This window comes from Pan paniscus, chromosome 10, assembly GCF_029289425.2.
Source record: "Pan paniscus chromosome 10, NHGRI_mPanPan1-v2.0_pri, whole genome shotgun sequence".
NCBI classification, from domain to species: domain Eukaryota; kingdom Metazoa; phylum Chordata; class Mammalia; order Primates; family Hominidae; genus Pan; species Pan paniscus.
The window spans coordinates 103876538-103901160 of record NC_073259.2 but is presented as its reverse complement, the minus strand read 5'-3'; the positions used below and the strand labels follow the sequence as shown (position 1 = coordinate 103901160).

Genomic DNA, 24623 nt, shown 5'->3' with positions numbered 1-24623 from the left:
ATGAGGGCAAAATTTTATCCTTATTTCATTGTCTTAAGGTTGTTAACAAACCTTAGAACACTGTAACAAAATGGGGATGTTTAACAGGTTTTTAAATAATGATACTAATAGATGGCATTTTTAATATGCCGAAAAGGTATTATCCCTTAAATGAGTTACTGCATTAAATCCTCACAATAAACCTATAAGACACTGTGAACATTTTCATTTTATTGAGGTTTAGAGAGATTACAGAATTTCTTCAAGGTTACATAGCTTGAAAATGGTGTGGCCAGGATTCCACCCAGGTCTGTCTGACTTCAGAGTTGAGACTCTACTGCTTTGATCTCCAAACTCAAAAAATATTTGGTGGCCAAATAAATGAATGAACTTCCATTTGCAGAAATTTGTAATTAATTCATCACTTTTCCTAGAAAAGAAAAGGATTTCTGAATTCACAAACATTTCCCTTAGAGAAAGAACAAGTACAAGTGCCTATGAGATTTATTTTACTCTATTTCAAAGATGCACCATTGTTCTATATACCAATTGTTTGTTGATTATAATTATAGATATCAGGTATGTATTAATATATGTATCAACTAAAATTATAGACACCATTGATTACTAGTAATATCCCAAATTTAGAGACATTATAGTGTGTCCCTTAGAATGGGTAATAAATGTAATGTGTGAATATATAGGTTTTCTATAATGCAATGCGAATTTTTTTCTGTAAGTTATGAGGCAGTACCATGCAGTGGTTAAGCACACAGACTATGGAGACAATCAGTGTGCCTGGCTTCAAGTCCCAGTTGTCTACTTATTAGCTTGTAGTCTAGAGAAAATCAGTCAGTTTCTCTGATTTTAGATACTTCATCTGTTAAATGGGGATGAAAATAATATCTTCCTCTGGATCATTCAAGATATACTTCATTAGACCTAGTGAAGCATTTTTAGTTTAATTTCTAGAGCCTTTTGCAAAATATGGATCAGATCCATTGCTTAAAATACCTATCAGCTGTCAGAGGACATATTTCTGCTTGTATTTTTTTTTCAAGTTTGTCTTCTAGTTCAAAGATTTTTAACGGTTGTCAGGAAGTCTTCTTTAGTCCTATGATGCCCTAAAAACAGCCATCCTATCAGGTTATTGACCCTCACTGAGCTTATGGTAAGTTCGAACATGATGTTAATGAGACACGTTTCCATCCACTCACTTCCCACTATAAGCTAGTTAATTTTGCATAAAGAAAACCTCCCATCCATAACTATAGCCTATAGTTCTCATTCCTTCCATCTAGGCAGGTTCTTGCTCCATATCTCTTTGCAATTGGAAGATATATATTCACTAATATTTTCTTGCTGTCTTGCTCTCTCTTCCACCTCATCAGTTAGTCTTTGCACAAATAAGCCTCTTAGCTCTATTCACGGAGCAAATGAACAGAATTCATCTTTGTTAGATGAGGTCTATGGCCCAGTGGATCTATTTGGAATATGCCAGACTATTTGTTAACTAGGGTGAGTTATAATGCATTTTTGGAGATGAAAAAAATGATGTCTTTTGCTCTCCTAGGAAATGTTTTTTAAGGTTAAGTTTAGGAACTATAAGATGTGGGTTTTGTATGATTTTGTTGTTTGCAATTCTGACAGCTAAGAAAGAATAAAGACGCTAACAAAGGTTAACTTTGAACAGAGGATGTAAGAATGACCATTGTCTTTTTTGTACTCTTCTACATTTGAAACATTCTCCCTGGGAAAAGGATTCTAAATTCCTCCACCTGCTTGAAAAGGTCAGAAACCTCTTTCCAAAAATACTTTTTTATCCTCTTAATGCAATAGTCTCAACCCTGGCCACTCGTTAGAATCACCTGAAAACATGTTTTTAAAATCTCATGCCTGGAAGGATATGAACAGACACTTCTCAAAAGAAGACATTTATGCAGCCAACAGACACATGAAAAAATGCTCATCATCACTGGCCATCAGAGAAATGCAAATCAAAACCACAATGAGATACCATCTCACACCAGTTAGAATGGTTATCATTAAAAAGTCAGGAAACAACAGGTGCTGGAGAGGATGTGAAGAAATAGGAACACTTTTACACTGTTGGTGGGAGTGTAAACTAGTTTGACCATTGTGGAAGACAGTGTGGTGATTCCTCAAAGATCTAGAACTAGAAATACCATTTTACCCAGCCATCCCTTTACTGGGTATATATCCAAAGGATTATAAATCATGCTACTATAAAGACACATGCACACGTTATGTTCATTGCAGCACTATTCACAATAGCAAAGAGTTGGAACCAACCCAAATGTCCATCAATGATAGACTGGATTAAGAAAATGTGGCACATATACACCATGGAATACTATGCAGCCATAAAAATTGATGAGTTCATGTCCTTTGTAGGGACATGGATGAAGCTGGAAACCATCATTCTCAGCAAACTGTCACAAGGACAGAAAACCAAACACTGCATGTTCTCACTCATAGGTGGGAATTGAACAATGAGAACACTTGGACACAGAGTGGGGAACATCACACACCAGGGCCTGTCATGGGGTGGGGGAGGGGAGAGGGATAGCATTAGGAGAAATACCTAATGTAAATGACGAGTTAATGGGTGCAGCACACCAACATGGCACATGTATACATGTACCCTAGAACTTAAAAGTATAATTTAAAAAAAAATCTCATGCCTGGAACCAAACACAAAGATTCAAATTTAATGTTCTTAGGTGAGATTTGAGCATTATTATTGTTTAAAAGTGTCCCCCAGTGATTCTGATTTGCAGCCAATGAAATCCAATGAACTAATGTGTTGCCTTATCTAACTATCTCTCTGATCTCTTAGTTCCTTGAGAAATGAACTAATGGTAATATTTCATTTTATTCCTTATGGAACACTCAACTAATATTTGTTGTTTGATTGAGACTAAGAGGATAAATAGAGACATGATCTGGACTTTACAATACAATGCATGCCATTGTAATCCATCAGAGATATGATTGGATTTTTTTTTGTATTATATCTCAGTGCCAATAATTTATTTTATTATTAGCCTTGAGCTAAATTTTAATGCCTCTCTCTGTTACAGAAACTAGAAATTTTACATCCCTGACTGGAATAATAATATAACACGCTCCAGGTCCCTCATCAATCTGTTCAATGAATAGATGATTGGCTATATGCCAAGGGAATCTGCTGCCCTCTGGAGGGTATTGTGCTGTTAGAGATGAAAACACCATTTCCCAGTGGATATTCCAAGGCATATGGGAAATTATGAAACAAAACCAATGCAACAAAAGAAAAAGGTGTCATGGTCATTTGGAAAATTCGTAGCATTTGAAAAATGCCACACACTCTATCTCTCTGTAGGAAAGTCACACTGCAAATTAGCAAAATAGAGACTGAGAAGTTCTATAATAAGATATTTGTTTCCCAAACTAATTGGCCCACCTCCCATCCCACATACACACCTAATTTCTGTTAATATTTGGGAAACTAATATTCTACAAATATTTTGTATTCATAATCTACAAATTAATTAAATTAGGTATTTGGAGAAATTGAAGGAGAATAACTTAATGAAGGATTTCTTAAATAAACTACCAAAAAGGAAATATTAATGAAATGAATACATTAAAATGCAAAGATTCTGCATCCTATGCCATGACATATTAACTGGAGGGATGCAATCTGATGTGGCAGTGTGATGTGCCATGCTATTATATTCATGTTTGTTTTTCTTCTTAGTGCTTATCCTAATGAAACATTTGAGATATTTATACCATTGCATAACAAATGGGCTTGTCATTTGTGCTTTGCAATAGAAGATGTTGACTTCAAGTACTATCATATTAGGTTAAAGATGTGTGAGGGATAGGCTGGGTGTGGTGGCTCACGCCTATAAATCTCAGCACTTTGGGAGGCTGAGGGGTGGATCACTTGAGCCTAGGAGTTTGAGACCAGCCTGGGCAATATGGCAAAACCCCATCTCTACAAAAAATACAAAAATTAGCTGGGCATTGTGGCTTGTGCCTGTAGTTCCAGCAACTTGGGTGGTTGAGGTGGGAGGATAGTTTGAGCCTGGTGGATAGAGAGGGACAGAGGTTGCAGTGAGTTGAGATTGTGCCATTGCACTCCAGCCTGGGCGATAGATAGAACCAGACCTTGTCTCAAAAAAAAAAAAAAAAAAAAAAAAAAGATGTATGAAGGACAGCAAGAGGCTAGGCAAGGCATAATGGAGTTCACCCTGAAGTTCAGTTAGTACAGAGTGGAGGCCCCAAGTATGCAACTCGGGCCGGAAAGATGACAAGTTTGGTGGAAATAAAAAATGTGTAGTCAGGAGGCTTGGGTTTTATTCTTTTGTGTCACTAATTTTGTGGTCCTGGCTAACTACATAAAATCCTCCTCATCTGTAAAAGGAAATCATGCAGAGCTGTCTAACGGCTGAATGAGATACCACATATGAAAATGCTTCATACAGCCTCTGACATCATAGGCACTCAACGAATACAAGTTCAAGGTAAATATGATTTGTGAGCACAGAGATAACACCAAACTAGACAGTCAAGAGGTCAACACAGGAGGAAGCAAAAACCGCAGGATACATCTAAAGTGACCAACCATCCAGGCCAAGTTTGCCAGGGATGGTCACAGTTTTAGCACATAAAGTCTTGCATTTGGGGAAACCAGGTAGTTTGGTCCTGGGAAAACCAGGATGGTTGGCCATCCTAGCTCAGAACCTAGAATAGGAGCGCAAACAACAAGGATTGGACCCCAAGAAAAAACAAGTGGCCAGAATGCAGGAATGGAGTATGGAAACACTAGGAATAATGGTCCTGATGCTGACCAATATTTCTCAGACAACAGATAGCAAAACAGGCTCAGCATGTGAGTAGGGATGAACCCATAGGTGGAAGTCAGTATACACACCTGACTTAACTGAGGGAACCTCAGGAGCCAGGTAGTGCTATGCAAGACAAATCTTACAAAGTTATTATTTTTTTCTTTTTTAAAGATCTGTCACTCAGGCTTGAGTGCAGTGGTGCCATCAAAGCTCACTGCGGCCTAAAACTCCTGGGCTCAAGCAATCCTCCTGCCTCAGCCTCCCAAATAATGCAATGGCAGACACATCACTGTGCTGGGCTAATTTTAGAACATTTTTTGTAGAGATGGGAGTCTCACTTTGTTTTCGAGGCTAGTCTCGAACTCCTGGCCTCAAGCAATCCTCCTGCCTTGACCTCCAAAAGTATTGGAATTACAGGTGTGAGCACTGTGCCTGGCCCCAAATTAATTTCATAAGTGACTTCGGTGATGAGCTAAAATGAACAATGAGGAAAGGATGGTTTCTTCAATAAATAATGCTAGGACAATCATTATCCATGATACAAAAGGAATTGAATTTTCTACCTCACACAATACAGAAAAGTTTATAATTTAGAAACCTAAATAAGGAAAAAAAAAACTTTAAACATTTTAAGAGAAAATAAAGGAGAAAAGCTTAATAAAGATTTTAAGGCCAGGCACAGTGTCTCAAGCCTGTAATCCCAGCACTTTGGGAGGCCGAAGCAGGCAGATCACTTGAGGTCAGAAGTTCGAGACCAACCTGGCCAACATTGTGAAACACCATCTCTACTAAAAATACAAAAATTAGCTGGGTATCATGATAGATGCCTGTAATCCCAGCTACTTAGGAGGCTGAGGTAGGAGAATCACTTGAACCCCAAAGGCAGAGGTTGCAGTGAGCCAAGATCGTGCCACTGCACTCCAGCCTGGGCAACAGAGCAAGACACTGCCTCAAAAAAAAAAGAAAAAGATTTTAAAATAAGCAATAAAAAGGGAAAGATTCATAAAGTTGATTATTTATTTATTTATTTATTTATTTATTTATTTGAGACAAAGTCTTGCTCTGTTGCCCAGGCTGGAGTGCAGTGGCACAATCTCGGCTCACTGCAGCCTCTGCCTCCCGGGTTCCAGTGATCCTCCTGCCTCAGCCTCCTGGGTAGCTGGGATTACAGGCACACACCACCACGCCTGGCTAATTTTTGTATTTTTAGTAGAGACAGATTTCACCAGGTTGGCCAGGCTGGTCTCAAACTCCTGACCTCGGGTGATCCACCTGCCTTGGCCTCCCAAATTGCTGGGATTACAGGCATGAGCCACCGCGCCCAGCCAAAGTCGATTGCTTTAAAATGAAAAGATGCCATGAACACAGTGAACAGCCAAGCCATAAACTGAGAAACAATATTTGCAATATATCAAGCCTACAAAGTACTTATATCAGTAAGTACTTAAAGGAAAATGCCAGCAATCCAGTAGGCATAGAATAGGAATAGGCAATTCATGGAAGAAACTTCAGTAGTAAAAACATATTTTTAAAAAGCTCGGCCGGGTGCGGTGGCTCACGCCTGTAATCCCAGCACTTTGGGAGGCTGAGGCGGGTGGATCACAAGGTCAGGAGATCGAGACCATCCTGGCTAACACGGTGAAACCCCGTCTCTACTAAAAATACAAAAAATTAGCTGGGCGTGGTGGCAGGCGTCTGTAGTCCCCGCTACTCGGGAGGCTGAGGCAGGAGAATGGCGTGAGCCTGGGAGGCGGAGCTTGCAGTGAGCCGAGATCGCGCCACTGCATTCCAGCCTGGGCGACAGAGCGAGACTCTGTCTCAAAATAAATGAATAAATAAATAAATAAATAAATAACTCAGTTTTACTACTTGTCAGAGAAATGCAAATTGAAACCACAATGAGATAAGATTTTACATCAAGCAGATTGTCAGAAATTAAAAAGCCTGGCAATACCAAGTGCTGGCGAGAATGTGAAGCCACAGAAGTTTTCTTACACTTCTACTGAGGGTGTAAATTGGTACAACCATCTTGGAGAGCAAATGCTCAATAGCTAGAGATGTTTTGAAAGTATACACTTGTGCAATACCTCCTCGTTGTGCAGCCTAGAGAAACTCACAAATGTGTGCACAGTGGGTCATGTATAAGAGTGTTCACTGTAGCATGGTTTATAAGAGCAAGAGACTGAAAACACTCTGAATGTCCATCAGCTGTAAATTAAATAAATTGTTGTATAATTCATTCAATGGAATGTTAACATACAGCAGTTACAGTAAATGACTGAAGTTAGATGACCAATATCACGAAATCTCCAAAGCATAATATTAAACTAGAAAAAGTAAGTTGCAGAAATATTTGTACCATATGGTATCCCTTATATCAGCTATAAAATATGTGCAATATTATAAATTCTATGTGTACACAAATATGTAATAAAAATACAAAAAGTCACAGAGATAATAAACCAAATATTGATTACTTCTAAAGAGAACAAGATGGACATGAAATCAGAAATAGTTAATAAGGCATCAAATGTGTCTATTACATTTTATGTTTAAAATATCTGATGTAAGTAAAGCAAAACGTTAAGATTTGACAGAGTTGGGTGGTAGATACGTAACTGTTATTTCATTCTCTAGACTTTTCTGTAGGCGTTAAGCATTTTATTTTGAAAAAATAAAAACAATGTTATTAGCATTTAAATTCAGATTATTTCAGAATTACTCTAAAACATTTTTAAAAGCAAAACTATGCTTTCCGGAGTTGGCAACTTAACAAAGCCAAGTTTAACAGTCTGTTCAAAGAAAGTTAAAGTATGCCTTGTCCTGACACATATTTCACTGCCACTTAACCAACACTAGATGTCACTTTACTTCATGCATTTAATTTGAGAGTTTCTGGTTGAAATTAGATAAACTTGGATATGTTTTATCATTTTCTTTCTCCAGTAGATACAGAGAATTATGAAAAATGAAAATGTTCTCTGCTATATATCCATCCAGGAAGACAAAGGACACGTGTATTTGGGTTTATCCTTTTATCCTTGGCACATACTGCGTATAATAGGGTTGCAAAAGTATTGTTAACCAAATAAACAAAGGATACAAGAAACTTTCTCAGAAGAAATGTTTAATATCCCCAATATGTATATAATTACATTTGGAACAGTTTTTCCTTCAAACGGCAGCGAGCTGTTGAAAGCAGACCTTCCAGGGATTTGCAAGGGAAAGGTTACGACTCTAATTTCAAAGCCCAGCTTGTGGTCAGTGGAAAGAAGACACCATTTCAGATCTTTCAACCCAAAATTGTATCTCAGTTCATTGGAGCATTGGATCTCCAATAAGGACTGACAAATAAGAACTCCTTAAATCAATAATTGAACCTTTTTAGAAGGAGAGAGACCTTTGATAATCATGAAAATCGTGAACTCTCTGGAAATTTTCTTCTAAACGTATAAAAATCAGCCGGGCGCAGTGCCTCACACCTGTAATCCCAGCACTTTGGGGGCCACGGTTGGCGGATCACTTGAGGACAGGAGCTTGAGACCAGACAGGCCAACACAGTGAAACTTTGTTGCTACCAAAAAAATACAAAAATTAGCTGGGCTTGATGGCACGTTCTTGTAGTCCCATCTACTCGGGAGGCTAAGGCAGGAGAATCGCTTGAACCTGGGAGGTAGAGGTTGCAGTGAGCTGAGATCACACCACTGTACCCCAGCCTGGGTGACAGAGTGAGACCCTGCCTCAAAAAAATTTTTTATGAAAACATATACAATTGTTACATGCAGGTTTTGCAGATTTGCAGACCTCCTAAAAGCTCATGCATGGACTCCAGATCAGGACCCCTTGACCAGAATGGATAAAAGCACTTGCCCAGGTTCCTTTCCCAAGCTTTCTTAAACTCTGCCAATAACTAGAATTTCAGCTGAGGCTGGCACATATCATGTGAACTAAACAACGTGACTACGCAAATGAATGGAATGGAAACCAACCCTGTAAATTCAGGTAATTAACCAAACGTGGGCAATGTCTACTTTGGAAATATTTGACTTACGGATAACAGTCAAAGTGTTTATATATACATTTTTTCTAAGAATAATTAAGAAAAGAAAAAGGTAATAGATTTGTTTGCTGAAATATTTATTTGGAAGCTTGTTTTTCCGTGGGGAGCAAGCCAAATCCTAGGAGTTGCTCCACATAATATTTTCTAGTGCCTGAATAATTGTCCAACTGTTTTCATTTTACACCTAACCGGAAAGAACTAGTTTATAATTTTGTTACTGACTTTCTTGCATCATAAATATTACAGAATAGCCCAAACTAGGTGAAATTAGTTCATTGTATGAATACAAATTAATGAAATTTCACTACATTGTGTAAAGATACTCTAAATCAAATAAGCTTGAACTCCAGAGTCTTTCCCTCCAAATCAAATAAGCTTGAAACTCCTTTATCTTCTTTGTTCCAGAGTCTTTCCTTATTAAAAAGACTTCTTAGGCTGGGCACGATGGCTCAAACCTGTAATCCCAGCACTTTTGGAGGCCAAGGCAGAAGGATCTGTTGAGCCCAGAAGTTTGAGACCAGCCTGGGCAACATAGTGAGACCCTGCCTCTACAAAAAAGTTTTAGAAAATTAGCCAGGTGTGGTGGCACTGCCTATGGTCCCATCTACTTGGGAGGCTGAGGTGGGAGGATTGCTTGAGCCTGGGAGGTTGAGGCTGCGGTGAGCCATGATTGCACCACTGTACTCCAGCCTGGGCAACAGAGTCAGACTGTCTCAAAAGAAAAAAAGACCTCTTTCCAGGGACACTCTGTTCTGTTAGCCACATATCAAGTTTTCAAAAACAGGTGTTGAATGACAAAGAGGGCTCTTCTTCTTCTTCTTCTTCTTCTTCTTCTTCTTCTTCTTCTTTTTTTAAGTGAAACGGAGTTTCATTCTGTTGCCCAGAATAGAGGGTAGTGGTGTGATCGTGGCTCACTGCAGCCTTGACCTCCTGGGCTCAAGTGATCCTGTTATTTCAGGCTCTGAAGTAGGAAGGACTATAAGAAGGTGTCACCATGCTCAGCTAATTTTTTTTTTTTTTTTTGAGACAGAGTCTCACTCTGTTGCCCAAGCTGGAGTACAGTGGCATGATCTTGGCTCACTGCAACTTACGCCTCCTGGGTTCAAGCAATTCTCCTCCCTCAGCCTCCCGAATAGCTGGGACTACAGATGCTGCCACCACACCCAGCTAATTTTTGTATTTTTAGTAGAGATGGGGTTTCACCATGTTGGCCAGGCTGGTCTCGAACTCCTGACCTCAGGTGATCCGCCCGCCTTGGCCTCCAAAAGTGCTGGGATTACAGGCATGAGCCACCACGCCCAGCTGCTCAGCCAATTTTTAAAATTTTTTGTATTGATGGTGTCTTGCTACGTTGCCAAGGCTGTTCTCAAACTCCTGGGTTTAAGCAATCCTCCTGCCTCTGTCCCCCAAAGTGTTGGGATTACAGGTGTGGGCCACCACACCTGGCCAGCATTCTTCTTTATCATGATCACCCTGTTACTGAAAGTACGTTATAGGCTATAGTTACAATAGATAAATTGGGCCAATTTTTAAGAAGTATCTTTTTACTCACTGGAGATTATGTTAACGCCATGAGAATGGTAAAACCAGGGTTTGTTTTTCTTCTGTTATGCAACTTTGCTATATGTACTAGGCATATAAAGTAAAACAGTAGTATATTAGAGTCCTGATTTGGTGCAGTGATCATTTATAGGCTTAGCTGGTCATAGCACCCATTGTGAAATTACATGCGGAAAATGGATCCTGTTTTAAGAGAACAGAATCTAACTCGGATTCTAATTCTTCAACCACCAAAAACTTCCACACCTCTTTCTAGGAGATACAGAAAAATATATGCCCTTTATTGGAGTCATAAAGAGCTCTACATTCAGAGTTCTGTTTCCTTAAGGCAAAGAACCTGAATGCTAATCCTTCTTTATTTGTAATTGACAAAAACCATAGGATGTTTTCTTAAAGAAAATTATCATTATATATATATTTTTCTCCAGAGTTAAAATGTTGATACTGATAATTTTCTTTAAGAAAATATCTTAGGGATATTGTCAATTACAAACAAAGGAGGGTCAGTACTCAGGCATTTTAACTCTGGAGAAAAGTTTATATTTTCACAACTAAATACTTCACCATTTATCCAATAAAATCTGTAAATTTTCAGTTATTGATTTAACTATTTCTCTCTGACTTTAGAACTTGATATCATTTGACTGTTATCACAAGTACTTGATTTAATGGCCATGTTTTTCTCTAGACGATATCATCCTACATGAGTCATGGTAGGCTTAGTCAACAGACTTGTATTTCTTTTTGTTTGTTTGTTTTTGAGACAGAGTCTCACTCTGTCACCAGGCTGGAGTGCAGTGGCGCGATCTCACCTCACTGCCACCCCTGCCTCCCAGGTTCAAGCAATTCTCCTGCCACAGCCTCCCAAGTAGCTGGGACCACAGGCATGCACCACCACGCCCAGCTAATTTTTCTATTTTTAGTAGAGATGGTGTTTCACTATTGGCCAGGATGGTCTCGATCTCTTGAACTCATGATTTGCCCACCTCGGCCTCCCAAAGTGTTGGGATTACAGACATGAGCCACTGCTCCTGACCTTGTATTTCTATTTCTATAGCCGTGATTCTATAATCTTATTTGATCATTCCATCAATTTATGGTTCTGTAGTAAAATATTTTGTTTGTTTATGTTCATATCATGTACCAAATGTAAGTGTTCATTTTACCATAATTTCTTGACACTTTAAAAATTGTTAGCATTTTCTAAAGTTTAGAATTATTCAGCTTGGGGGGAAGTTCAGTGAGGACTGCTGGTGGTGGATAGCATGAGACCTGGGTAATACTGAAAACAGCTCTGTGTCTAAGCTGCTCCTTGGATCAATAGACTTTCTTTCTGGGCCAAATTATAGCTCCTTTTCATTGACAGGTGAACATCTCAATATCTTGTAGCCTTTTCTCCTTCTTAGAAAACATGATAGAAATAAATGGGTGAATCCAAAGCAGTATAATTTTAGCAAACAGAAAAGATATTACACTCCTTCTGGAGTGTAATGGCATGATCATAGTTTACTGTAGCCTCGGGGCTTGAGTGAGCCTCCCACTTCAGCCTCCTGAGTAGCTGGAACTATAGGTTTGTGCCACCATGCCTGGCTAATTTTTGTTATCTTTAGTAGAGACGAGGTCTCAGTATGTCACCCAGGCTGGTCTCCAACTCCTGAGCTTAAGCGATCCTCCCTCTTCTGTCTCCCAAAGTGCTGGGATTACAGCTGTGAGCCATCACGCCCAGCCCCTTATTAATTTTAAACTTTCATGTATTCCTTTGGAGAATGTCTTTCTTGCCCCTTTTTAGCATATCCAAACCTTATCATAGTCGCCATCCAGCTTTTTTTTTTCTTTTTCTGGGTCTCCCAGTCTCTAGCATGTTTTATTGCCTTATAGTAGTTTCTCATTGCTTTATGTGCAAATTATTACATGCCAAATCAGATTGTATGCCTCTTGAGAACAATCTTGTGCTTTATTTACCAAGCTTGGTAAACGCTGAATATATAATCTACTTTCCTTGCATTTAATTATCACTAAAGAGTTGATTCCCAATTTACTTTATCCCCTACCATTTATGCATTTTGTTGGGAAATGTTTACTTATGTGCTGGGAAACATAAATAAAGCCCAAGATTGTTCTCAAGAGGCTTACAATCTGATACAAATTCATAAACTTTCTTAAAACATTATGAGATTTTTTTTTGCTTTTTTCTTTTTCTTTTTTCTTTTTTTTAGCTCATCAGCTTTCTTTAGTGTTAGTGTATTTTATGTGTGGCGCAAGACACTTCTTCTTCTTCCAGTGTGGCCCAGGAAAGCCAAAAGATTGGACACCCTGCTTTAGACTATTAATAAGCAGTTCTTATTTCTGAAGAAGTTTTGGGTCATATTCTTCTCTCCTTTTCTGGCCTGATCTACTGTAGGTGAACATTTGTAGATTAGCTGGTTCCCCTTCATTCCTTCTCTTCTGAAATGTGTGGTAAAGTAAAAATGCCTAAGGCAATAATTTGTGGATAAAAACGGCTGCACATGAAAAATAATTGATGTGGTTTAAAAATTACTCCGAGGTGGAAAATAAAATGCCTTTTCAACCTACACTCTAAAAAGAGTACTAAAGCTAATTCTTTATAAATCATGGAATGGAAGCAAAGAAAGACACATTTTTGGGTAGTCAATCAATTTTAAATAAGGAGAGTTTTTAAATTTTGTATAAAAAATTAAAAAATGTTCAGTTCCCTAAAAGGACATAGCTGAAGATGAAGAAAGTCTTAACTACACCCTTAGCAATGTGAGTTTAATGTTTTCTATAATTATAAATATGAAAGCTGATCACTTTGGTTTCTTTATAAGTTAATCATTTTAAACATCACACACCAGGGCCTGTTGGGGGCTTGGGGGCAAGGGGAGGGAGAGCATTAGGACAAATAACCTAATGCATGTGGGGCTTAAAACCTAGATGACAGGTTGATAGGTGCAGCAAACCACTATGGCACATACAAATGTATGTAACAAACCTGCACGTTCTGCACACGTATCGCAGAACTTAAAGTAAAATTTTAAAATAATAATAATAAGTTAACCTTTTTTAAAAAAATGCCTTTGTAGTTTTAGCTTTTTTCTATTATGTCTCTGCAACTTTCCTGGGAGTGACCCAAATGCAAACATTCTCTGCTTATGGTACTTCCCAAGGTGCTCTTGTCACTGTAGTGCTGCCCCAATGCCACCTACACCTGGCCTGCATGTGTGTTTACGATGCTAAACATTGGGATGGGACTAGAAGGTTCAACAAGATACATCAACATGACACAGATACTATTTGATTGATTTTTTTTCTTCTTATGTAGATCTATATAGAGCCATCCTTTCTAAACTTATAAAAGTGCTTTTGTTTTAGTCACTTATTTCTTCATCTGAAATTCTTTGCTCTAGAACAGGGGTCCCCAACTCCTGGTCCGTGGCCTGTTAGGAACCAGCCTGCACAGCAGGAGGTGAGTGGCCGGCCAGCATTACCACAAGAGCTCCGCCTCCTGTCCGATTAGTGGCAGCAATAGATTCTCATAGGAATTCAAACCCTATTGTGAACTGCACATGCAAGGGAGCTAGGCTGCAGGCTCTCTATGAGAATCTAATGCCTGATGATCTGAGGTGGAACCGTTTTATCCCAAAACCATCCCCCCACCGACCCCGTCCATGGAAAAATTGTCTTCCGTGAAACCAGTCCCTGGTGCTAAAAAGATTGGAGACTGCTGCTCTAGAAGATGCACTTGTTAAGAGAATTCTAATTCCCTGGTTTTCTTTATTTAAAGAATGAGTAATATTTTTTAAAGTCCAATACTTTTCTTTAAAAGGAAATTAAGCAGGAAATAGGAAAGAGTTTAGTCATTATCCTTTAAATTGCTGTATCTCATAGCTAATTCACACCAGAAGCCTAAAAATTAAGCAGCATTAAAATGTGATCATTCACTAGCATTTTTCACTGCTTGATTTGAGGCTGTTGTTAATTTCAATACTCATAGTGGTAGCTAAGCATAAAAATTAAAAATATATACATGTATTTTTAAAAATCTTTAAGCTTTATGATTTATGATGTTTAGCAGTGTCTGTATATAAAGATAAAAATAGTCTAAGTATGTATCATATTTGTTATAGCCTAATAGTTTACTTTGTTAGTGAGGGAATTTACTAGTCAATTATATAAACATTATAATTGAAGCCTATGCATGGATTTTGAGAAAAGAAATAGGCTGAGATAATGAAAAGCAGTGTGATCTTAACTAAACATCTGAAGATTAAAATAGAATTAAAGCAATAACTACAATATATTACAATTAGCAATAACTACAATATATTACAATTACAATATACTACAATATATTACAATTAAAGCAATAACTACAATATATTAAAATTAGGCTGACATAAAGCCTTTAATTTCAACCATGTAATATTCAGCCATGTAAAATAAGTATGTTAAATAAGTATTAAATATATTTTGGACATTTAGAGTAAGGAAATGTAAATGTTTCTCTATGAACATTTTACTAATAAACTTGTAAAAATCAACTGGCAAAATATATTTTCTTAACTATATGGAAAAAGTATAAAAGAAACAACTTATATAAGTACATACTATGTGCAAGACACTATTCCTAGAACTTTATGTGCAATGATGACTCATTTAGTCCTTGATATGGTTTGACTCTGTGTCCCCACCCAAATCTCATCTTGAATTGTGATCCCCACGTGTGTAGGGAGGGACCTGGTGTGAGAGGTGATTGGATCATGGGGGCGGATTCTCCCATGCTATTCTCGTGATAGTGAGTGAGTTCTCAAGAGATCTGATGGTTTAAAAGTGTGTGGTGGTTCTCCCCGCTCTCTCTCTCTCCTGCTGCCCTGAGAAGAAGGTCCCTGTTTCCCTTTGCCTTCCACCATGATTGTGAGATTTCTGAGGCCTCCCAGTCATGCTTCCTGTTACGTCTGTGGAACTGAGTCAATTAAACCTCTTGTCTTCATAAATTACCCAGTCTCAGGTAGTTCTTTATAGCAGTGTGAGAACAGACTAATATAGTCCTCATAAGAAATCTCTGAGAGAAATACTCGTAGTATCCCAATTTACAGATGAGGAAACTGAGGCATAAAGAAGATAGATAATTTGCCCAAAATCACTCTGCTAGTGAGTGAGATTCTAACCTAGAGTTAGAACATGAGCGTCTAGGCTCCTAATCATTTCACCATTCTGCTTTTGCAGCATGATCAGTAATCTTTTAATTCACTTTGGTTAGAGCAATTAAAAATGTCTGGTTAAAATAACAAATTATGGTGAGTTAGTATTATTACATTATTACTATCACAACATGGAATTACCCAAATAAGTTGTATAGAATTTTTAAAAATATGAGTACATTGCTGGACGTCACATCCTTAGGCTTCAGGAACTGAAGACACATTGCAATTTACTCTAGGCTAATTAGCAAAAAAGAAAAAAAGCACCACTGCACCTGGTAGGAAAAAGATAAATAATAGTTAATTTTTATTAAATGCATATGATGTGTCAAGCATTATTCTGAGTGCTTTATTAATGTATTTAATCCTACCACAATCTTCTAAGATATGTGTTATTATTACTCCCATTTTATGAATGAGGCTTAGTGGGAGTAACATGTTCACCCTGCCCTCTCCCTCCTCTATTCTTCATTGTTGGAGATTTCAGAATCTTGGTTGTTTTCTTGTTTTTTACTGGTGGATGATTTTAAAATTTTTAGGTGGCTTTTGCTGGTAAAGAAAGTTGCAACCTTTGGTTAAAGACTGAGTTGAGGCTGAGCGCAGTGGCTCACGCCTGTAATCCCAGCACTTTGGGAGGCCGAGGCAGGCGGATCACGAGGTCCGGAGTTTAAGACCAGCCTGGTCAATGCATTGAAACCCCTTCTCTACTACAAAAATTAGCCGGGCGTGGTGGCATGTGCCTGTAGTCCCAGCTATTCAGGAGGCTGAGGCAGAAGAATTGCTTGAACCCAGGAGGCAGAGGTTGCAGTGAGCCAAGATCGTGCCACTGCTCTCCAGCCTGGGTGACAGAGTGGGACTCCGTCTCAAAAAAAAAAAAAAAAAAAAAAAAAAATGAGTTGAAGGATAATTGCTGCTTCATGACAGAATTTTAAGAAAATGGCTTTGAAGGCATTTTGCTTTCTGCCTGTAGTGTTACTACTGCATGATCTGGTTTAGTACAATAATAATGACCAGGAGCTCTGGCATCTAATTTTTCAAATCCTGGCTCTGCCTCTGTCTTAGAAGCAGAGATTCCTGTTCCTGCTGCTATAACAAAATACCTTACACTAGGTAATTTATAAACAACAGAAATTTATTCCTCATAGTTCTGGAGGCTGAAAAGTCCACCATCAAGGCAGCAGCAGATTAGATGTCTGGTGAAGGTCCCCTCTCTGCTTCAAAAATCACACCTTCTCAAGAAATCCTCCCATGGCAGAAGGGTGTAAACAGGGCAAACAGGCTTTCTCCAGTACTAAGGGCACTAATCCCATTCATGAGGTGACTCAATCACCTTCCACCTCCTAATACCATCACCTTGGGGGTTAGGTTTCAACACATGAATTTTGGAGGAACACAAACATTCAGACTATAGCAGCCTCTTCTTAGGTGATCTTGTGCAATTTCTTGAATGGATTATACAGAAACATCCCTGCTCTGTTAGTGTTCCTGGGGTAAGGGTAGGAGAGGGTCATGGGTTGGGATAGGAGGAGAGCTGATTGAGAAAGGGAATGAAAGAGGCCAGAGGCTATAAAGGTATCTAAAATTGTTTCCTCCTAACCTCATTCGACATTTTCCCTTACTTACTTGATGTTTTCTGTTTGCTTAATGATGAAATCTGTTTGATTCCTGTCAGCTTTTTCTTAGTCATATGAGAACTTTCTAGAACTAATGGGGTTGCATGAGAACTGACTTCCAGGCCCACCCATGCTGTTACAGTGAGATCACTTTTTGTAGCACCAGTTCTCGTTCTGCTTGCCATCTTTCCTGATGTGTCACCAATGTTGTCTGTGAACCACACCCACAAAAACAACTCAGAAACAGATTTTCTTGAACCACATGTGACGTTGGCAAAGTGTGGTATTTTTAAGTAGGCCACATAGCTATCTAACCGATCACTCTTCCTCCATTGTGAACAAATATATATTGAGAACTTACCCTGTGCCTGGCACCAGTGATAGAAAGACAAATGTCCCTGGCTACTTCGTATTAGCAGCAAGCCTAGTATGCCTTATACACTGCCAGGGTAGAGGGTTTTTATTTTTTTTAAGTTAAGTTGCTTTCCAACTCTTGACTGTGCATAACTTTTTCTTATAACCTGTGGTCTCTATTTTTGCCTTCTGTTTAGCTCTTTCACTAGTATCATTACTTGCAAATATGCCAGAGCATCTCAACTTTATTCTACCAGGATCACGATTGATTTATATTCCTCTTTTGGCTCCTTGCAGTGCTTTTTTCTGCTAGTGCAAGCTATTTACATGCACTTACTCTGCACTTTGCACACATTATTCCCCTTGTGGTATTACCCCCTGTGAGGTCTAGACCTGTGCTATCCAGTACTGAATGAATAAGATATTCCACAAATACATATACTATATATAGGTTTCTATCTATCTATCTATCTATCTATCTATCTATCTATCTATCTATCTATCTATAGTCTCTCCATATTACCTATAATGTATATTATATATATGTAACTTAAAACTCTAGATATGCAGCTAAAAAATGAACTGGCTATAGTCTTTGCCCTTTTTAGTATTTAACTAAAGACCTGCCTTTCTAAAGAAAGCTTCTGGTTTCAATCGGATAAAATTAATTTTTGACCTTGCTTGTACATGGGATGAGAGTTTAAAAAGTTATAATATAATTGGCAATCTTGTGTCACTGTAAGTTTGACATATATCATTTCTTAGTGAGAAAGCAGAAGCTATGCTATGAAATCCTCTCCCTCTCTGCTTTGAAGAAATTTTTATGGCAGAAACTAAACTATAATGCAGCTTAAACTTGGAACTAAGCCGAACAACTTGGATTCATGGGCATATCAGCATCATTATGATGGTGATGATCATGATGATCATTACTACCTTACCATTATCATCTCATCACAAGTATTATTATTACTACTAATGAGAGTTGTAATTATATTACTTTTATGTTGATTCTTTCTCCAAAATGAATTCCTCCCCTCTCTTCCCATTTTTTTACCTCGTCCTAATTGTGTTTATAGAAACAGAAGTGACAATTTACTTAATTACATAATACTAAACAAAAGAATATTGTGTCAACACTGATTTGGCATGGAATGAGGTTGCCTATTAAAGCTGTATTATCATAACGTATCTCCCAGACATGATATTTTTTCTGCTTGCAGCCAAAAGTAGAATTTTTTTTGAAACACATTTAGAGTTGTTTCTGGAGTTAGGCATTAGTAGATTATCACTAATTGCTTGAGAGACCCCACAGTCCTAATTAGACAGAAAAGTGAAATGCAGAGGCAGGGCTACCACAGTCAGCCTTGAAGATTGCGTGCTGCAGAATCCCAGGGCATGCTACTCACATGATGTGAATGGCATTCCCAACATTGTGCAGCAGAGCAACCTGCACATTTGGAAGTACTGAGAATATTGTAGGAAAAAATAAAGAACATTTCATGAAAGCATTTGGTAGATCCATGGTCATCTCATTGTCTTTGAAGGTAAATTTTATTTTTAAATTTAATTCTTTCTAGAAGCCATGAATATTAAGAAGTATAATAATTTGAAAAGAGAAAAAAGTTCTTGGTAGGAGATTCTACAATCAATATTCAATTCCACAAAAGTACACCATTAGAAATGAGAAAAGCAAATGTAACACTTGGACTTAGAGTGTGTAAAGGGCAAATCAACTAGTAGAGAAGGTAAACATAGGAGAAAAGAGTTAAGAAAAGAAATGACTCTAGCAATAGTGCAGATTACATAGCTTGAATTCTCTCGGTACAAAACATCTAGTTGCCAGCTAAAAAACAAACATTTTAAAGCATATTGTTTGCCTCACAAAGATAATAAAGGAAATCACCAGTCCTCCAATATTGTGACTATTCAAAATGTACTACATATTCTAGCCAGTGTAATTAGAAAGGAAAAACAAATAAAAATTGTAAAGATTGGAAAGAAGAAATAAACGGTCCCTAAATGTACACAATATGGTTGTTTATATGGAAACATGGAGTTAGGCATAAGAGACTACAAATTATTAGAATTAGGAATTTAGTAAGGTTGCTGGATATAAGATCAATGGACAAAAATCAATGACATCCCCATACAGCAAAGATTAAGAAATATTACTTTTAAAAATATATCATATAAAAAAATAATCAAAAATATGTATAGGAATAAATCTAATAAATGATTGGCAAGATTTTTATGTAGAAAATTAGGCAACTTTGTTGAAATGTCTTTAAGAGGACCTAAATACATGGAGAATATATGATGTTCATAAAAATGTAAACTAAATTCCCTAAAGATGTAAATACTCCTTAAATTAACTATAAATGTAATACAATTCCAATTCAACCCAACCCAACAGATCTGAGTAGTGGAATAGAATTGAGTTGCTGGTATTTGAGGTGAATCTGGAATTCTTTTGAGAGCCTAGTATAATTAACGGTGCCTCTGATAGAAAAAATATTCCCTGTAAATTTTGTTATCAAAAGGATGAATACTCAGATATAGGTTGCAAATAGAAAATCTACCTTATTTACCAAGAACTTGAATATTTACCTCAACATAAGAAACTAAGGATATGATGATTTCTTGGCAAAGGAATTGCTGTGTCAGTTGCAAGATGGCATTTTTCATCCATGACTCAGAAGTCTGGAATACCTGCCCAGTGCCTCATATGGATATAGACTCTGGGCTTCCAGACCCAGAGAGGAGAATGTTTTAGCAAGTGCATACTGCCACACATGAGAGCATCCAAAGCATCCAAAGTTATCTGAACTACTATACCTCACCCAGAGGCTACCTGTTAAACTATAACAGGCATGCCACCTGTGCCTTCAGAGGCCAATAAGTGATCTTTGAACAGGGTTGGAGTTAAAAAGTAAACCTATCCTTCACGTTTCTGCATTGTTAAAACTAAAGTACTTATAACAACGGACTTGATATGACTCTGCGGTCAATGTTTGCTTCTAAGATTGGCTCATTGTTTACATTTTAAAGGAAGAACACATTTGTTATGAAAAAGTTTTTCCGAATAGTGTGAGTGCTTTGGAAGCAGCTCTTAAAACTGTAACACTATGTAATTGGCCAAACTTTCTGTACTACAGTTACCCTTCCAACTCTATAACTGTGAGTTTTTGGTATTTTTCAGTGAAAAGAGAGCCAGTTCAAAACATAAGATTATATAGATGTCTTTTAAAAGAGTTATACTATCACTTTTGTGTTAAAAAACAAGAATTCCAAAGAATGCCAATAAAGATTAAAATCTTCATCAACAAGCATTTATTTTCTCAATAGGCATGAAAGCATTACATAAAATATGGAAAAAATCTCAGACTAGTGATGTGTTTGGTGTGTCCTTTCAACAACTTCTTCTGTGTTTCTGGCTCACCCTCTTACCCTGCTTTTCCTCTCTTACATCCTCTTCATTGTGGAAAGAGGTAATAGATACAAACCAAAAACTTCATGGAAAGCATGCATGGCAGTCTGTTTCCTACAATATACACTAAAAGTGTAATTAGTTTCCTATTTACTTTTCTCTTCTGTTGTTTACTAGTTGCTAACAGTGACTATCATTTGAAAAGGGTGAAAATAGTAAAGCTATAGATGATCTGAACAGATCAGTCAATTTGACCTAGTGAACGTTTATCAAATACTTCAATAACAGCTGAATTACACATTCTTTTCAAATTCACATGAAATATACACCACAATAGGCCATATGCTGGGCCATTAAACATACTTTAACAAATTTAAAAGAATAGAAATTATACAAAATATGATCTCAGAAAAGTTAGCTGGAGAATCCCCAAATATCTGCAAATTAAACAATGTGTTTCTAAATAACTCATGAGCCAAAGAAGAAATCTCAGGAGAAAATTTTAAATATTTTGAATTAAATGTAAATAAAAGTACAACTTATCAAAATTCACAGGACACAGCAAAAGCAGTGCTTAGAGGGAAATTTGTAGCATTAAACGCATATATTAGAAATGGAGAAAGGTCTAACTTCCTTAGGAAATTGGAAATTCATTCCATCTTAGATAATTAGTAAAAAGGGTGAAATAAAACTGATTAGCAAGCAAAGAAAAAAATTCAATTTTACATATAATCTAATAAAAGAAATACTAATACAAATATCGCTTTTCACATACTAAATTGGAAAATTTATACTTTTAAAGTATAATATTCAATGCTGGTATGGGTGAGGTGAAATAGGCACCATACCTTAGTGATAGTTATACAGATGGATGCAGCATTTTTGGAGAGAAATTTGACAATGTGGCCTAAATGTAACTTTTCTTTGACCTGATATTTTCATTTTAATGATGATAAGAAAATAAAAATTAAAAAAAAACTCAAATTAACAAAATGTTTAATTAACAGAGATAGCTATAAAACTATTATGAATAATAGCAAAAATCTGAAAATAACACAAAAGTATAATAAGGTAGATCCACTCACTGGAACAGTATATGGCCATGAAAACTGATGTTTGTGTAGAATTTCTAATAACTTAATAATAAGTGAAGAAAGGCCGGGTGCAGTGGCTTACGTCTGTAATCCTAGCACTTTGGGAGGTCGAGGTGGGTGGATCACCTGAGGTCAGGAGTTTGAGATCAACCTGACCAACATGATGAAACCCCATCTCTACTAAAAATACAAAAAATTAGCCAGGCATGGTGCAGACACCTGTAATCCTAGCTACTCATGAGCCTGAGGCAGGAGAATCACTTGAACCTGGGAGGCGGAGGTTGCAGTGATCCGAGATCACGTCACTGCACTCCAGCCTGGGCAGCAAAAGCGAAACTCCATCTAAAAAAATTTAAAAAGTAAAGAAAACATGGAACAAAAATTGTATGGCTATATAGGCTAGATATAAGATTAGAAGGAGCCATACCAAAATGAAAGCTGGTTTTATTAATGGTAGAGGGTGTCCAGGTTCTGGGTGTCCAGGTTCTTGGTGTCCTAAACAAAGAATTGGACAAAACATACAAACAAAGCAAGGAAGGAATGAAGGGTTTTATTGAAAATGAAAGTACGCTCCACAGTGTGGGAGTGGCCCTGAGCATAGAGGCTCAAAGGCCCAGTTACAGAATTTTTGGGAGTTTAAATACCTAGAGGATTCCATTGGTTACTTCAGGTACACCCTATGTAAATGGAAAGGATGAAGTAAAGTTACAAAGTCATTTACAGCCTACGCCCTATGGAGACGCTATTTCCTGTTATAGCTGAAGTATGAGTCAGCCTTATGCTCCCTGCCTCCAGACCCTATTTTCCTGCCTCAGTTTCTTTGGAAGATGGGTTTGCCCTACTAACTGCTTTTCTATTATTTCCCAAAGACCCATGATGAACACAGTGGTTTCACTCATGGGCTTTGGAATCCAGTGGTTGGGTTACAGTCTCAGCTCTATTATTTACTAGTTGGGTGAGTCTCAGTTCTCATTTGTAAAGCAAGGATGACACTTGACAGTCTCTCCCTAGGGTGACTAAGAGGTCTGAAGGTGATCTTGTATGTAGAGTGTTTAGCACAAGGCCTGCTGTATATTAAGTCCCCAATAAATGCTAGCTATTTGTTATTGGTTATAATGAGGAAAAAATTTCTATCAAAAGTAAGCACATTAGGGCCAAGTGCAGTAGCATATGCCTGTAATCCCAGCACTTTGGGAGGCTGAGACGGGCAGATCACCTGAGGTCAGGAGTTCAAGACCAGCCTGGCCAACATGGTGAAACCCCGTGTCTACTAAAAATACAAAAAAAATTAGCCGGATGTGGTGGTGCATGCCTGTAATCCCAGCTACTCAGGAGGCTGAGGCAGGAGAATCACTTGAACCTGGAAGGCAGAGGCTGCAGTGAGTCAAGATGGCACCACCACACTCCAGCCTGGGTGACAGAGCAAGACTCCATCTCAAAAGAAAAAAAAAAAAAGATAAGCACCTTAGGACAGGCTCACCCAGATTTGCACAGGGAAGTTTTCCTTTCTCTGTTGGACTCTATTGATGTATTTCTTTGAATGAGTTGCATTTTCAAGATATTTATTTACTGATTGCCGGATATCTGGAGTTTACAAATGGGGCACTTAAATGTCCTTTCGTATACCAAAAAACAGGACACACTCAGAAACAATAAGTATATTTGATTGTCTGTGTATTTAAAAGTGCTATATCCAAGACCGTACCAGTGAGACTGAGAAAGAAATTCAAAGCTACTGACTTTAGCTACTTATTACCTCAAGTCTGCAGGCTGTGATTTTTTAAATTTCAGAGTAAGAGATAATAATCTATACCTCCTTCACCCTTCCTATAGGGTCATTAATAGACTGGGAACTCCCCTGCCACTTCAGGATTCTTTTCAATGTAAAATTTAATATTATTTTGAAAGTGTTACTGTAGCTTTAAAGGATTTCATTACCAAAGAAAGAATTCTGTTCATGATAGAAATATCATGCATTTTAAGAAGAATTCATCTTTGTTTTTTTAAAAAGATTCCTTTTTCTCTGTTTGCGATAAATATTGTATTCATTCAAACATTTCTGAAGGAGGACAGATAGTGGGGAAATGATGTACTTTTTCTTTACGATGAAGGAATCTTCAATAGTTATGTTAGAGAGACTTACTACATGCATAAAAAAGTGCTTGGGCTTCAGAGCAATTAATATTTTTGTATTAATTTGGCTTTAAAGTTTTAATTCCTTAAATTTAGTGAGGAATATTTCTGTGAGTAAATAGCATTTATAAGTAGAGAAGGTCTAAGGTAGAACATTTGAGGTGTTATTTTGTAGAGTGCAGAAACCCAAATGGACTTACATTTATTGTAACCTTGAGTGGCTATGGCTAATTGGCTTAAAATTCTTCTTCTTCTTCTTCTTCTTTTGAGATGGAGTTTCACTCTTGTTGCCCAGGCTGGAGTACAATGGCATGATCTTGGCTCACTGCAATCTCTGCCT

General features: G+C 37.6%; 2 long non-coding RNA genes across 3 annotated transcripts in view; one reads left to right on the top strand and one right to left on the bottom strand.

Moving 5' to 3' along the window:
- LOC117975177 (uncharacterized) overlaps positions 1-24623 on the top strand; it is a 67474-nt gene that overhangs the window by 36358 nt on the left and 6493 nt on the right. The window lies entirely within an intron of this gene.
- On the bottom strand, positions 184-20410 carry LOC130540679 (uncharacterized). Its single transcript, XR_008954669.1, has 2 exons — positions 20237-20410; positions 184-409 (listed from the first exon to the last, which is right to left on the bottom strand). It is a non-coding gene; the product is annotated as an uncharacterized LOC130540679 (long non-coding RNA).